Below are 18,032 nucleotides of genomic sequence, written 5' to 3'. Positions count from 1 at the left end.
TCAAGACGATCTGCTTTTGCTCAAACTCATTCAAGAGGTTGATGTCGAGCAGTTGGAGAAGGACTTGACCTCAGAGTTCAAAATGAGGACCAACCCCTTCCAATGTGAAGCCACGACGGTTCCATCGTTTGGACGAGTGCTGTCAGAGAACAGGGTACAGGACTATCATCAAGTCCCAGCTGGGTTGACTTGGGTCAACAGTGGCGCCCCCCCAGGGTTCTGGGTTCAGCTGCCACCAGCTGTGGAAGTCATGAGCCCGCTCGTCTTTTTGTAAGTGTCACACATTTTCATATCCAACTCCACGTCTTAAATATCGTCTTGAAATTAACTTTTCATTCTAGCAACAATGAGAACATCCACACGACCTCCAGCCGCGCTCCTTCTCCGCCTCAGGCCTGCTCTTCCAAGTTAGTCCTCACGTTTGATTCATCTAAATGCACACTCAACTCATTACATAGATCTAATGGCAATGATCTGATGTTCCACCAGATGCTGTGGTGCCAGAAACACCAAGGTGTACATCAAGAAACCACCAAACGCATTCATGGTGTTCATGAGGGAGAGCAGGGAGATGGTGAAGAATATAGTGAAGCCAAAGAACAGTGCGGAGGGCAACACCATCCTGGGACAGATGGTCGGTGTCTAGAATCCAGCCAGACTAACATGTTAGGCAAGTTTGAAAACTCTTTATTTGACAACCTGATTTACTGTTTCTACAGTGGCAGACGTTGTCGTCGCAGGAGAAGGAGGTTTATTACCAAATGGCAAAGGAGGAGAGAAGGATCCACGCTGAGAAATACCCCGAGTGGTCCCAGGCCAGCAACTATGTAAATAGCTTTATCTTATTTTCCTTTTACTTTTAGCAAATTATTTAATGTTTTAATTTTTCTGTGCAGGGAAAGAAACACAAGAGGGAGAGGAAAAGAAAGAATATCTTCATCTGAAGCCATCATTGTTTTTAAAGTGTATATATGTTTAGTGTAAATAAAATATTTTAAGTCAAAGCGATGAAATGACTTTTTCTGAAGGCAGCAGATGATATTTTCTACATCAGGGTCAACAACATTTATTGTGTTAAGAGCCAATGAAGCTCAAATTAAACCTCACTCAGAGTCACAAAATCATTTGACATTTAAACTGAAGCTTAAACAGTTGATAGTACCATACAATGTTCCCTGTATTTTTTTTCGCGTCTGAGCAAACACACCATCTCCCTGAGCGGTCCCTTGTACCACTGTGAGCAACATCAGACGTACTGTCATCAGGCCAGTATCGCATCCATTCAATATTAACTTGGGATAATATAATTGATTTAAATAATAACCATGTCGTCTTTGACAATTAATATTATGCTTCCTAGCTAAAATATTATGATTTAATTATCAATTTCTCTAAATTCTACATTCAAATGATATATTTTGTGGAATAGTCCACATCTTCAAGAAGAGATCAATGTCAGTCCATGATTGTTACCCATGGAAAGTATTTATTTATCATAATCTTACATTTTCCATCTAAATGATCTAAAACAGGGGTGCTCACACTTTTTCAGTTTGCAAGCTACTTTTATATTGATCAAGTTCAAAAGATCTACCTTCATCAAATTTGATCAACGTAAGTAAGAACATACTTTACTCAGATGACTAGCACTGAATGAAGTGAATGGACTGATAATCAGTCATGATGGAAGGATGTGTGGGTTGAATCATCTTCATAAAAATACTGGCTTACATAAATAACTAGATTCAAATAGTTCAGTCCGTGAGGAGCATATTTCCTCATAAGATACTTTTCCTCTGAGAGTAACTTCCAAAAATGTCCATGAGACCTGGTCTGAAGCTCAGTGTCAGCCTGTGTTAAATCTCATCCTCCACTGCAGACAAGTTCAGACTCGTATGTACTAAGAATTGCATTGATTTCCTACTAAAAATGGTCGTTCATTCAAACCCAAATGGTGCACAAAAAATATTCAGATGTAAGAATCTGTGCGTGACACGAATTCGAGCCTTTTTCCTTTGTTCATCAAAATCAACAAAGAATTCAGACGGGTTCATCCCTTTCCTTGCCTCCATTTCAATATGTCGATCATATTTAAATGAAGCACAAGAATTAAATTTCTCCTTCTGTGATCACGAAAATAACAAAAACAAATGAAAACATGAATTTAAACTAACAGTTTACATTTGCTAATTTTAAAAATGTCTGACATGAATCACACTATTGTAAATGAGTTCAGATGTGCTCCGGTGTAAATGTTTATATTTTACATACACGGTTATTAACAAGAATAATGCATTTACAGATGCGACCAGTGGATTATTTAAATTTTAATAAAACGTGCATTATTTTGTCCGATATATTATTAAAAAACAAAGCTTATAATTCTATATCGTTTTTCTGAACTGCATAAAATGACTTTCGGGAAGTCTGCACGTTTTGCTCTTTTTATTCTCGATTCATATTAACTTTGCGGTGCGTACACTGGAAGAGGCGGGAGCTAAGATTGGCTGCTGTGCATGTAAATCAAATTGCCAACCAATCGGCGCAATAATTATTTGATTGACATGCACAGCAGCCAATCTGAGCTCTCTTCACTATTTTCTTATATCATATTTTATTAAATCACGCGATGGCAGGGTAGCGAAAGTAAACTGTATCGTATCATTGGCTGGACACCTGTCACTCACTGAGGTGCGCTGCAGAGGTGTTCTGGTGCGCTGAGTATTTTCGAGCGGTGCGTGATTGCGCAGGCGCGCACCTTAGAGGGAACATTGATACCATAACATCTATTTTACAAAAAAAACATTTTAATTACTTATATTTGTCGGTCTGGAGGCAAGTCTGCTTCACAGGACTGTTGGATGAGAGCGACGTGTTCTCCAGTCCCTCCTTCACCAGGCTAGTAAAGTCAAGGAGGTGCTCGACGCTTGCCTGGAGAAAAAACAAAAATCGATATGTTGCTTTTATAAATTGCTGTGTTATTTTACTAATTTGTTAATTTCCCGAACAACCCAAAAGTATATCGAAACATGATCAAACCACTCAAACATATTGCTTCTTTTTAAGCGTTTTGTATTATTGACTTCCTCCTTTACCTCTTTTGTCGTAAATGAAATGTCTTATGAAGTTAATACAAAACTAAATTACCTAAAAATGAGATTTTAATTTTATGTCTCTTTCATGTCTCTTTAAATATTAAATAATAGTTCATCTTTAAACATTTGAATTTTTTTACTGCTCCATTTCGATTTATTGCGTGTTCAAATATTACTACTTCAGGTAGAAACTATGTTTGTTAGAGCCAAACAACATTGAAAATGGGTAATAGTAACATATTTAATACCCATTAAAACTTATTTCAGCTCCTGATCTAAGGTATTTGGATAGTCTTTCTTCAAATCATATTTTCTGTCTGATCATTTATTAATAATACTTTTAATCGTTATTTATATAGCAGCTTTAAGACAGACAGTAGCCAAAAAGGCTTTACAAAAGAGCAGAGTTAAAAACACATTTAATTTTTTTTTTTTAATTACACACAAATATACATTAAGAAACAGCACAAACATTAATACATTTAAAACAAGATTAAATTAAGTCAATTGGGTCAAAACTAAAGCGTGACACTGAATACACTGCCATCTGCTGGACACTTTTAGAAAACAACAGGATAAACTACTCCTAGAGAAGTTGTATCAGTTTTTGTATTGATCAATAATACAATATTCAATAATAATAGATGTTTAAGAACATATTTGTATCCACCATGTTCTGGTAGTGAGTGACATATGGGCGACAGTCTGTGAAAAAACAAGCGTTAGCTTAGCTACAAGCTAACGTCAACCGTGGATGATTTAAATAAACGGAACTTTAAAAATAACATGTCAAATAGATGCATTTATTAAACCAGATCGACGGTAGTGACATGTTTATTTCCACGTGTTGCGACAAATGAATTTAACAGGTAAAAATGTAGTGAACGTTGACAAGAGTAACGGCTAGCATGTTTAAGTGTTAGCCGAGTGACAAGTACAAACTTATCACAACTCTTCGAACAGAAGATCAAACATAAAAAAAATCGTCTCAGAAATGGAATTAAAGAACAACATGTTCACTCACCGAACGTTAAGGTACGAACACACTGAATAACGCCTGAACTTGGAACAAACACTCGCTCGTGATTGGCTGGTTCGCGCAGCATGCGTCATTAGTGACGTCATGAAACGTCAATATTAAAACGATATAAATTTCAAGTTCAACGTCGATTCACCTCATTTCGCTTCGAACGTTCGGTAAGTATCACCTTTTCCATTTCCGTCCATCTCAGTTCAGTTTTACACACATTTCTGCTAACGTCCCTCACTTGATCCAACGTCACTCAACACACACGTCAATAAAACTACATTTAACGTCATTTTAAATCAATCTAATGAATCGTTTACATTAAGAATCTACTTTATTACTTTGACATGTTTTTTTTTTAATCCTCTGATGGCAGTGACCTTAATATGAAGACAATATTTTAATATTACACCTGTAATTAACAAGATATACAATAATATAACTTTATTTATCTGCACTCGCGGACATTACATTACAGTTATGTCAAACATCAGTTATATCACAATAATAAAGTAGGATCTTAGAGCTAGAATTGTTTTTTATCAACAGTTCATGGATGTTTATCCGTGAAATACTTGAACATATTTAATCTGAAACCTATTTGTATTTATTTATTAATATGGATACTTTGGAGGTTTTTTTTAACCTAATAACAGGGAAATTGTCCAAAGTACTGAAACTATAGGTCTGTGTTTTAAAAGTGATTTAATTAATGACTTTAAAATTACAATGTACATATCAATATACATTTTTAATATACTGAGAATATAAGTTTTCTGATTCTGTCGACTTCTCAGGTTCCACAGTGAGTATATTTGACACCTGTGGTCTCGCAGCTTCTATCTCCAGACTTCTGAAGAAGGTAAAGACACGTTTTTACTCAGAGTATGGATTAAAGAATTATAAATGACTTTCTCAATCCGTCGTACAGATGATTTCAACGATGGAACTCGCCACCATCGATCCGAGCAGCTTCTGGTCCGAGTGGACTGATCCAAGCACGGAGTCGGACACAGTCCGCTCCACGTTCCTGTCCATGATCGGGGATCTTCCGCCTGCTCCCGATCTGGACTCTGCTGCTCAAGACGATCTGCTCTTGCTCAAACTCATTCAAGAGGTTGATGTCGAGCAGTTGGAGAAGGACTTGACCTCAGAGTTCAAAATGACGACCAACCCCTTCCAATGTGAAGCCACGACGGTTCCATCGTTTGGACGAGTGCTGTCAGAGAACAGGGTACAGGACTATCATCAAGTCCCAGCTGGGTTGACTTGGGTCAACAGTGGCGCCCCCCCAGGGTTCTGGGTTCAGCTGCCACCAGCTGTGGAAGTCATGAGCCCGCTCGTCTTTTTGTAAGTGTCACACATTTTCATATCCAACTCCACGTCTTAAATATCGTCTTGAAATTAACTTTTCATTCTAGCAACAATGAGAACATCCACACGACCTCCAGCCGCGCTCCTTCTCCGCCTCAGGCCTGCTCTTCCAAGTTAGTCCTCACGTTTGATTCATCTAAATGCACACTCAACTCATAACATAGATCTAATGGCAATGATCTGATGTTCCACCAGATGCTGTGGTGCCAGAAACACCAAGGTGTACATCAAGAAACCACCAAACGCATTCATGGTGTTCATGAGGGAGAGCAGGGAGATGGTGAAGAATATAGTGAAGCCAAAGAACAGTGCGGAGGGCAACACCATCCTGGGACAGATGGTCGGTGTCTAGAATCCAGCCAGACTAACATGTTAGGCAAGTTTGAAAACTCTTTATTTGACAACCTGATTTACTGTTTCTACAGTGGCAGATGTTGTCGTCGCAGGAGAAGGAGGTTTATTACCAAATGGCAAAGGAGGAGAGAAGGATCCACGCTGAGAAATACCCCGAGTGGTCCCAGGCCAGCAACTATGTAAATAGCTTTATCTTATTTTCCTTTTAGCAAATTATTTAATGTTTTAATTTTTCTGTGCAGGGAAAGAAACACAAGAGGGAGAGGAAGAGAAAGAATATCTTCATCTGAAGCCATCATTGTTTTTAAAGTGTATATATGTTTAGTGTAAATAAAATATTTTAAGTCAAAGCGATGAAATGACTTTTTCTGAAGGCAGCAGATGATATTTTCTACATCAGGGTCAACAACATTTATTGTGTTAAGAGCCAATGAAGCTCAAATTAAACCTCACTCAGAGTCACAAAATCATTTGACATTTAAACTGAAGCTTAAACAGTTGATAGTACCATACAATGTTCCCTGTATTTTTTTTCGCGTCTGAGCAAACACACCATCTCCCTGAGCGGTCCCTTGTACCACTGTGAGCAACATCAGACGTACTGTCATCAGGCCAGTATCGCATCCATTCAATATTAACTTGGGATAATATAATTGATTTAAATAATAACCATGTCGTCTTTGACAATTAATATTATGCTTCCTAGCTAAAATATTATGATTTAATTATCAATTTCTCTAAATTCTACATTCAAATGATATATTTTGTGGAATAGTCCACATCTTCAAGAAGAGATCAATGTCAGTCCATGATTGTTACCCGTGGAAAGTATTTATTTATCATAATCTTACATTTTCCATCTAAATGATCTAAAACAGGGGTGCTCACACTTTTTCAGTTTGCAAGCTACTTTTATATTGATCAAGTTCAAAAGATCTACCTTCATCAAATTTGATCAACGTAAGTAAGAACATACTTTACTCAGATGACTAGCACTGAATGAAGTGAATGGACTGATAATCAGTCATGATGGAAGGATGTGTGGGTTGAATCATCTTCATAAAAATACTGGCTTACATAAATAACTAGATTCAAATAGTTCAGTCCGTGAGGAGCATATTTCCTCATAAGATACTTTTCCTCTGAGAGTAACTTCCAAAAATGTCCATGAGACCTGGTCTGAAGCTCAGTGTCAGCCTGTGTTAAATCTCATCCTCCACTGCAGACAAGTTCAGACTCATATGTACTAAGAATTGCATTGATTTCCTACTAAAAATGGTCGTTCATTCAAACCCAAATGGTGCACAAAAAATATTCAGATGTAAGAATCTGTGCGTGACACGAATTCGAGCCTTTTTCCTTTGTTCATCAAAATCAACAAAGAATTCAGACGGGTTCATCCCTTTCCTTGCCTCCATTTCAATATGTCGATCATATTTAAATGAAGCACAAGAATTAAATTTCTCCTTCTGTGATCACGAAAATAACAAAAACAAATGAAAACATGAATTTAAACTAACAGTTTACATTTGCTAATTTTAAAAATGTCTGACATGAATCACACTATTATAAATGAGTTCAGATGTGCTCCGGTGTAAATGTTTATATTTTACATACACGGTTATTAACAAGAATAATGCATTTACAGATGCGACCAGTGGATTATTTAAATTTTAATAAAACGTGCATTATTTTGTCCGATATATTATTAAAAAACAAAGCTTATAATTCTATATCGTTTTTCTGAACTGCATAAAATGACTTTCGGGAAGTCTGCACGTTTTGCTCTTTTTATTCTCGATTCATATTAACTTTGCGGTGCGTACACTGGAAGAGGCGGGAGCTAAGATTGGCTGCTGTGCATGTAAATCAAATTGCCAACCAATCGGCGCAATAATTATTTGATTGACATGCACAGCAGCCAATCTGAGCTCTCTTCACTATTTTCTTATATCATATTTTATTAAATCACGCGATGGCAGGGTAGCGAAAGTAAACTGTATCGTATCATTGGCTGGACACCTGTCACTCACTGAGGTGCGCTGCAGAGGTGTTCTGGTGCGCTGAGTATTTTCGAGCGGTGCGTGATTGCGCAGGCGCGCACCTTAGAGGGAACATTGATACCATAACATCTATTTTACAAAAAAAACATTTTAATTACTTATATTTGTCGGTCTGGAGGCAAGTCTGCTTCACAGGACTGTTGGATGAGAGCGACGTGTTCTCCAGTCCCTCCTTCACCAGGCTAGTAAAGTCAAGGAGGTGCTCGACGCTTGCCTGGAGAAAAAACAAAAATTGATATGTTGCTTTAATAAATTGCTGTGTTATTTTACTAATTTGTTAATTTCCCGAACAACCCAAAAGTATATCGAAACATGATCAAACCACTCAAACATATTGCTTCTTTTTAAGCGTTTTGTATTATTGACTTCCTCCTTTACCTCTTTTGTCGTAAATGAAATGTCTTATGAAGTTAATACAAAACTAAATTACCTAAAAATGAGATTTTAATTTTATGTCTCTTTCATGTCTCTTTAAATATTAAATAATAGTTCATCTTTAAACATTTGAATTTTTTTACTGCTCCATTTCGATTTATTGCGTGTTCAAATATTACTACTTCAGGTAGAAACTATGTTTGTTAGAGCCAAACAACATTGAAAATGGGTAATAGTAACATATTTAATACCCATTAAAAACTTATTTCAGCTCCTGATCTAAGGTATTTAGATAGTCTTTCTTCAAATCATATTTTCTGTCTGATCATTTATTAATAATACTTTTAATCATTATTTATATAGCAGCTTTAAGACAGACAGTAGCCAAAAAGGCTTTACAAAAGAGCAGTTAAAAACACATTACATTTTTTTTTTTAATTACACACAAATATACATTAAGAAACAGCACAAACATTAATACATTTAAAACAAGATTAAATTAAGTCAATTGGGTCAAAACTAAAGCGTGACACTGAATACACTGCCATCTGCTGGACACTTTTAGAAAACAACAGGATAAACTACTCCTAGAGAAGTTGTATCAGTTTTTGTATTGATCAATAATACAATATTCAATAATAATAGATGTTTAAGAACATATTTGTATCCACCATGTTCTGGTAGTGAGTGACATATGGGCGACAGTCTGTGAAAAAACAAGCGTTAGCTTAGCTACAAGCTAACGTCAACCGTGGATGATTTAAATAAACGGAACTTTAAAAATAACATGTCAAATAGATGCATTTATTAAACCAGATCGACGGTAGTGACATGTTTATTTCCACGTGTTGCGACAAATGAATTTAACAGGTAAAAATGTAGTGAACGTTGACAAGAGTAACGGCTAGCATGTTTAAGTGTTAGCCGAGTGACAAGTACAAACTTATCACAACTCTTCGAACAGAAGATCAAACATAAAAAAAATCGTCTCAGAAATGGAATTAAAGAACAACATGTTCACTCACCGAACGTTAAGGTACGAACACACTGAATAACGCCTGAACTTGGAACAAACACTCGCTCGTGATTGGCTGGTTCGCGCAGCATGCGTCATTAGTGACGTCATGAAACGTCAATATTAAAACGATATAAATTTCAAGTTCAACGTCGATTCACCTCATTTCGCTTCGAACGTTCGGTAAGTATCACCTTTTCCATTTCCGTCCAACTCAGTTCAGTTTTACACACATTTCTGCTAACGTCCCTCACTTGATCCAACGTCACTCAACACACACGTCAATAAAACTACATTTAACGTCATTTTAAATCAATCTAATGAATCGTTTACATTAAGAATCTACTTTATTACTTTGACATGTTTTTTTTTTTAATCCTCTGATGGCAGTGACCTTAATATGAAGACAATATTTTAATATTACACCTGTAATTAACAAGATGTACAATAATATAACTTTATTTATCTGCACTCGCGGACATTACATTACAGTTATGTCAAACATCAGTTATATCACAATAATAAAGTAGGATCTTAGAGCTAGAATTGTTTTTTATCAACAGTTCATGGATGTTTATCCGTGAAATACTTGAACATATTTAATCTGAAACCTATTTGTATTTATTTATTAATATGGATACTTTGGAGGTTTTTTTTAACCTAATAACAGGGAAATTGTCCAAAGTACTGAAACTATAGGTCTGTGTTTTAAAAGTGATTTAATTAATGACTTTAAAATTACAATGTACATATCAATATACATTTTTAATATACTGAGAATATAAGTTTTCTGATTCTGTCGACTTCTCAGGTTCCACAGTGAGTATATTTGACACCTGTGGTCTCGCAGCTTCTATCTCCAGACTTCTGAAGAAGGTAAAGACACGTTTTTACTCAGAGTATGGATTAAAGAATTATAAATGACTTTCTCAATCCGTCGTACAGATGATTTCAACGATGGACCTGGTCACCATCGATCCGAGCAGCTTCTGGTCCGAGTGGACTGATCCAAGCACGGAGTCGGACACAGTCCGCTCCACGTTCCTGTCCATGATCGGGGATCTTCCGCCTGCTCCCGATCTGGACTCTGCTGCTCAAGACGATCTGCTCTTGCTCAAACTCATTCAAGAGGTTGATGTCGAGCAGTTGGAGAAGGACTTGACCTCAGAGTTCAAAATGACGACCAACCCCTTCCAATGTGAAGCCACGACGGTTCCATCGTTTGGACGAGTGCTGTCAGAGAACAGGGTACAGGACTATCATCAAGTCCCAGCTGGGTTGACTTGGGTCAACAGTGGCGCCCCCCCAGGGTTCTGGGTTCAGCTGCCACCAGCTGTGGAAGTCATGAGCCCGCTCGTCTTTTTGTAAGTGTCACACATTTTCATATCCAACTCCACGTCTTAAATATCGTCTTGAAATTAACTTTTCATTCTAGCAACAATGAGAACATCCACACGACCTCCAGCCGCGCTCCTTCTCCGCCTCAGGCCTGCTCTTCCAAGTTAGTCCTCACGTTTGATTCATCTAAATGCACACTCAACTCATAACATAGATCTAATGGCAATGATCTGATGTTCCACCAGATGCTGTGGTGCCAGAAACACCAAGGTGTACATCAAGAAACCACCAAACGCATTCATGGTGTTCATGAGGGAGAGCAGGGAGATGGTGAAGAATATAGTGAAGCCAAAGAACAGTGCGGAGGGCAACACCATCCTGGGACAGATGGTCGGTGTCTAGAATCCAGCCAGACTAACATGTTAGGCAAGTTTGAAAACTCTTTATTTGACAACCTGATTTACTGTTTCTACAGTGGCAGATGTTGTCGTCGCAGGAGAAGGAGGTTTATTACCAAATGGCAAAGGAGGAGAGAAGGATCCACGCTGAGAAATACCCCGAGTGGTCCCAGGCCAGCAACTATGTAAATAGCTTTATCTTATTTTCCTTTTACTTTTAGCAAATGATTTAATGTTTTATTTTTTCTGTGCAGGGAAAGAAACACAAGAGGGAGAGGAAGAGAAAGAATATCTTCATCTGAAGCCATCATTGTTTTTAAAGTGTATATATGTTTAGTGTAAATAAAATATTTTAAGTCAAAGCGATGAAATGACTTTTTCTGAAGGCAGCAGATGATATTTTCTACATCAGGGTCAACAACATTTATTGTGTTAACAGCCTATGAAGCTCAAATTAAAAACTCACTCAGAGTCTCAAAATCAGTTGACATTTAAACTGAAGCTTAAACAGTTAATAGTACCATAACATCTATTTTACAAAAAAAGCATTTTAATTACTTAGATTTACACTGTATTAACCTAATATTGATGATAATTTAAGTGCACATATAATCAAAGTTTAGTTTCTTCAATTTTGTGTACGTTTGACATAAAACCCATCAAAGTCAAGACTTACTTTAACTGAGTTTGTAAATGTAGTTGAATTAATGTAGACTTTCAAAGTATAAATAATTCAAACCACTTTTTAGGATTAACATATACGTAATTAAGAAAATAAATCTGAATTGATTGTAATTTTACAACTTGAGACAACACAAAAATGCTTGGACAATGTTGCCTTTAAAAAAAAGAAATCTTAATTAGCAAAACAATGTTACAAACTGTATATTTAAACTGTATCTTGACTTAATTTTGGTCAATTATGTGAGGAAAATACACGTTGTTTACCCAGGAACTAAAAAGCGATTCCAAGTTAAAAAACAAGAAAGGCAGTTCAGCATAGAAATGATAGTGTTGGGGAATTGGACTCTCAACTTACCCAGAATAAAACTCAGTGAGCCATCGCAGCAGGAACCTTTAATCCTCATCACCCAGCATGAAGTTGACCATCTTCTGGAGGAGGTTGTTCATGTTCTGATGGAACAGCTCAACATAGAACTGGCAGATGTAGCAGCTCTTGAACACCTTCACCACCGTCAGCAGGTCCTTCTTCAGCTGCAGGCTCATGCTGTGAGTGTCGGTCTGGAGGCAAGTCTGCTTCACAGGACTGTTGGATGAGAGCGACGTGTTCTCCAGTCCCTCCTTCACCAGGCTAGTAAAGTCAAGGAGGTGCTCGACGCTTGCCTGGAGAAAAAACAAAAATTGATATGTTGCTTTTATAAATTGCTGTGTTATTTTACTAATTTGTTAATTTCCCGAACAACCCAAAAGTATATCGAAACATGATCAAACCACTCAAACATATTGCTTCTTTTTAAGCGTTTTGTATTATTGACTTCCTCCTTTACCTCTTTTGTCGTAAATGAAATGTCTTATGAAGTTAATACAAAACTAAATTACCTAAAAATGAGATTTTAATTTTATGTCTCTTTAAATATTAAATAATAGTTCATCTTTAAACATTTGAATTTTTTTACTGCTCCATTTCGATTTATTGCGTGTTCAAATATTACTACTTCAGGTAGAAACTATGTTTGTTAGAGCCAAACAACATTGAAAATGGGTAATAGTAACATATTTAATACCCATTAAAACTTATTTCAGCTCCTGATCTAAGGTATTTGGATAGTCTTTCTTCAAATCATATTTTCTGTCTGATCATTTATTAATAATACTTTTAATCGTTATTTATATAGCAGCTTTAAGACAGACAGTAGCCAAAAAGGCTTTACAAAAGAGCAGAGTTAAAAACACATTTAATTTTTTTTTTTTAATTACACACAAATATACATTAAGAAACAGCACAAACATTAATACATTTAAAACAAGATTAAATTAAGTCAATTGGGTCAAAACTAAAGCGTGACACTGAATACACTGCCATCTGCTGGACACTTTTAGAAAACAACAGGATAAACTACTCCTAGAGAAGTTGTATCAGTTTTTGTATTGATCAATAATACAATATTCAATAATAATAGATGTTTAAGAACATATTTGTATCCACCATGTTCTGGTAGTGAGTGACATATGGGCGACAGTCTGTGAAAAAACAAGCGTTAGCTTAGCTACAAGCTAACGTCAACCGTGGATGATTTAAATAAACGGAACTTTAAAAATAACATGTCAAATAGATGCATTTATTAAACCAGATCGACGGTAGTGACATGTTTATTTCCACGTGTTGCGACAAATGAATTTAACAGGTAAAAATGTAGTGAACGTTGACAAGAGTAACGGCTAGCATGTTTAAGTGTTAGCCGAGTGACAAGTACAAACTTATCACAACTCTTCGAACAGAAGATCAAACATAAAAAAAATCGTCTCAGAAATGGAATTAAAGAACAACATGTTCACTCACCGAACGTTAAGGTACGAACACACTGAATAACGCCTGAACTTGGAACAAACACTCGCTCGTGATTGGCTGGTTCGCGCAGCATGCGTCATTAGTGACGTCATGAAACGTCAATATTAAAACGATATAAATTTCAAGTTCAACGTCGATTCACCTCATTTCGCTTCGAACGTTCGGTAAGTATCACCTTTTCCATTTCCGTCCATCTCAGTTCAGTTTTACACACATTTCTGCTAACGTCCCTCACTTGATCCAACGTCACTCAACACACACAAACTACATTTAACGTCATTTTAAATCAATCTAATGAATCGTTTACATTAAGAATCTACTTTATTACTTTGACATGTTTTTTTTTTAATCCTCTGATGGCAGTGACCTTAATATGAAGACAATATTTTAATATTACACCTGTAATTAACAAGATATACAATAATATAACTTTATTTATCTGCACTCGCGGACATTACATTACAGTTATGTCAAACATCAGTTATATCACAATAATAAAGTAGGATCTTAGAGCTAGAATTGTTTTTTATCAACAGTTCATGGATGTTTATCCGTGAAATACTTGAACATATTTAATCTGAAACCTATTTGTATTTATTTATTAATATGGATACTTTGGAGTTTTTTTTTAACCTAATAACAGGGAAATTGTCCAAAGTACTGAAACTATAGGTCTGTGTTTTAAAAGTGATTTAATTAATGACTTTAAAATTACAATGTACATATCAATATACATTTTTAATATACTGAGAATAAGTTTTCTGATTCTGTCGACTTCTCAGGTTCCACAGTGAGTATATTTGACACCTGTGGTCTCGCAGCTTCTATCTCCAGACTTCTGAAGAAGGTAAAGACACGTTTTTACTCAGAGTATGGATTAAAGAATTATAAATGACTTTCTCAATCCGTCGTACAGATGATTTCAACGATGGACCTGGTCACCATCGATCCGAGCAGCTTCTGGTCCGAGTGGACTGATCCAAGCACGGAGTCGGACACAGTCCGCTCCACGTTCCTGTCCATGATCGGGGATCTTCCGCCTGCTCCCGATCTGGACTCTGCTGCTCAAGACGATCTGCTTTTGCTCAAACTCATTCAAGAGGTTGATGTCGAGCAGTTGGAGAAGGACTTGACCTCAGAGTTCAAAATGAGGACCAACCCCTTCCAATGTGAAGCCACGACGGTTCCATCGTTTGGACGAGTGCTGTCAGAGAACAGGGTACAGGACTATCATCAAGTCCCAGCTGGGTTGACTTGGGTCAACAGTGGCGCCCCCCCAGGGTTCTGGGTTCAGCTGCCACCAGCTGTGGAAGTCATGAGCCCGCTCGTCTTTTTGTAAGTGTCACACATTTTCATATCCAACTCCACGTCTTAAATATCGTCTTGAAATTAACTTTTCATTCTAGCAACAATGAGAACATCCACACGACCTCCAGCCGCGCTCCTTCTCCGCCTCAGGCCTGCTCTTCCAAGTTAGTCCTCACGTTTGATTCATCTAAATGCACACTCAACTCATTACATAGATCTAATGGCAATGATCTGATGTTCCACCAGATGCTGTGGTGCCAGAAACACCAAGGTGTACATCAAGAAACCACCAAACGCATTCATGGTGTTCATGAGGGAGAGCAGGGAGATGGTGAAGAATATAGTGAAGCCAAAGAACAGTGCGGAGGGCAACACCATCCTGGGACAGATGGTCGGTGTCTAGAATCCAGCCAGACTAACATGTTAGGCAAGTTTGAAAACTCTTTATTTGACAACCTGATTTACTGTTTCTACAGTGGCAGACGTTGTCGTCGCAGGAGAAGGAGGTTTATTACCAAATGGCAAAGGAGGAGAGAAGGATCCACGCTGAGAAATACCCCGAGTGGTCCCAGGCCAGCAACTATGTAAATAGCTTTATCTTATTTTCCTTTTACTTTTAGCAAATTATTTAATGTTTTAATTTTTCTGTGCAGGGAAAGAAACACAAGAGGGAGAGGAAAAGAAAGAATATCTTCATCTGAAGCCATCATTGTTTTTAAAGTGTATATATGTTTAGTGTAAATAAAATATTTTAAGTCAAAGCGATGAAATGACTTTTTCTGAAGGCAGCAGATGATATTTTCTACATCAGGGTCAACAACATTTATTGTGTTAAGAGCCAATGAAGCTCAAATTAAACCTCACTCAGAGTCACAAAATCATTTGACATTTAAACTGAAGCTTAAACAGTTGATAGTACCATACAATGTTCCCTGTATTTTTTTTCGCGTCTGAGCAAACACACCATCTCCCTGAGCGGTCCCTTGTACCACTGTGAGCAACATCAGACGTACTGTCATCAGGCCAGTATCGCATCCATTCAATATTAACTTGGGATAATATAATTGATTTAAATAATAACCATGTCGTCTTTGACAATTAATATTATGCTTCCTAGCTAAAATATTATGATTTAATTATCAATTTCTCTAAATTCTACATTCAAATGATATATTTTGTGGAATAGTCCACATCTTCAAGAAGAGATCAATGTCAGTCCATGATTGTTACCCATGGAAAGTATTTATTTATCATAATCTTACATTTTCCATCTAAATGATCTAAAACAGGGGTGCTCACACTTTTTCAGTTTGCAAGCTACTTTTATATTGATCAAGTTCAAAAGATCTACCTTCATCAAATTTGATCAACGTAAGTAAGAACATACTTTACTCAGATGACTAGCACTGAATGAAGTGAATGGACTGATAATCAGTCATGATGGAAGGATGTGTGGGTTGAATCATCTTCATAAAAATACTGGCTTACATAAATAACTAGATTCAAATAGTTCAGTCCGTGAGGAGCATATTTCCTCATAAGATACTTTTCCTCTGAGAGTAACTTCCAAAAATGTCCATGAGACCTGGTCTGAAGCTCAGTGTCAGCCTGTGTTAAATCTCATCCTCCACTGCAGACAAGTTCAGACTCGTATGTACTAAGAATTGCATTGATTTCCTACTAAAAATGGTCGTTCATTCAAACCCAAATGGTGCACAAAAAATATTCAGATGTAAGAATCTGTGCGTGACACGAATTCGAGCCTTTTTCCTTTGTTCATCAAAATCAACAAAGAATTCAGACGGGTTCATCCCTTTCCTTGCCTCCATTTCAATATGTCGATCATATTTAAATGAAGCACAAGAATTAAATTTCTCCTTCTGTGATCACGAAAATAACAAAAACAAATGAAAACATGAATTTAAACTAACAGTTTACATTTGCTAATTTTAAAAATGTCTGACATGAATCACACTATTGTAAATGAGTTCAGATGTGCTCCGGTGTAAATGTTTATATTTTACATACACGGTTATTAACAAGAATAATGCATTTACAGATGCGACCAGTGGATTATTTAAATTTTAATAAAACGTGCATTATTTTGTCCGATATATTATTAAAAAACAAAGCTTATAATTCTATATCGTTTTTCTGAACTGCATAAAATGACTTTCGGGAAGTCTGCACGTTTTGCTCTTTTTATTCTCGATTCATATTAACTTTGCGGTGCGTACACTGGAAGAGGCGGGAGCTAAGATTGGCTGCTGTGCATGTAAATCAAATTGCCAACCAATCGGCGCAATAATTATTTGATTGACATGCACAGCAGCCAATCTGAGCTCTCTTCACTATTTTCTTATATCATATTTTATTAAATCACGCGATGGCAGGGTAGCGAAAGTAAACTGTATCGTATCATTGGCTGGACACCTGTCACTCACTGAGGTGCGCTGCAGAGGTGTTCTGGTGCGCTGAGTATTTTCGAGCGGTGCGTGATTGCGCAGGCGCGCACCTTAGAGGGAACATTGATACCATAACATCTATTTTACAAAAAAAACATTTTAATTACTTATATTTGTCGGTCTGGAGGCAAGTCTGCTTCACAGGACTGTTGGATGAGAGCGACGTGTTCTCCAGTCCCTCCTTCACCAGGCTAGTAAAGTCAAGGAGGTGCTCGACGCTTGCCTGGAGAAAAAACAAAAATCGATATGTTGCTTTTATAAATTGCTGTGTTATTTTACTAATTTGTTAATTTCCCGAACAACCCAAAAGTATATCGAAACATGATCAAACCACTCAAACATATTGCTTCTTTTTAAGCGTTTTGTATTATTGACTTCCTCCTTTACCTCTTTTGTCGTAAATGAAATGTCTTATGAAGTTAATACAAAACTAAATTACCTAAAAATGAGATTTTAATTTTATGTCTCTTTCATGTCTCTTTAAATATTAAATAATAGTTCATCTTTAAACATTTGAATTTTTTTACTGCTCCATTTCGATTTATTGCGTGTTCAAATATTACTACTTCAGGTAGAAACTATGTTTGTTAGAGCCAAACAACATTGAAAATGGGTAATAGTAACATATTTAATACCCATTAAAACTTATTTCAGCTCCTGATCTAAGGTATTTGGATAGTCTTTCTTCAA

The sequence above is a fragment of the Callionymus lyra genome, chromosome 10, assembly GCF_982586985.1.
Source record: "Callionymus lyra chromosome 10, fCalLyr1.hap1.1, whole genome shotgun sequence".
Classification (NCBI taxonomy): domain Eukaryota; kingdom Metazoa; phylum Chordata; class Actinopteri; order Syngnathiformes; family Callionymidae; genus Callionymus; species Callionymus lyra.
This window is presented reverse-complemented; position numbering follows the sequence as displayed.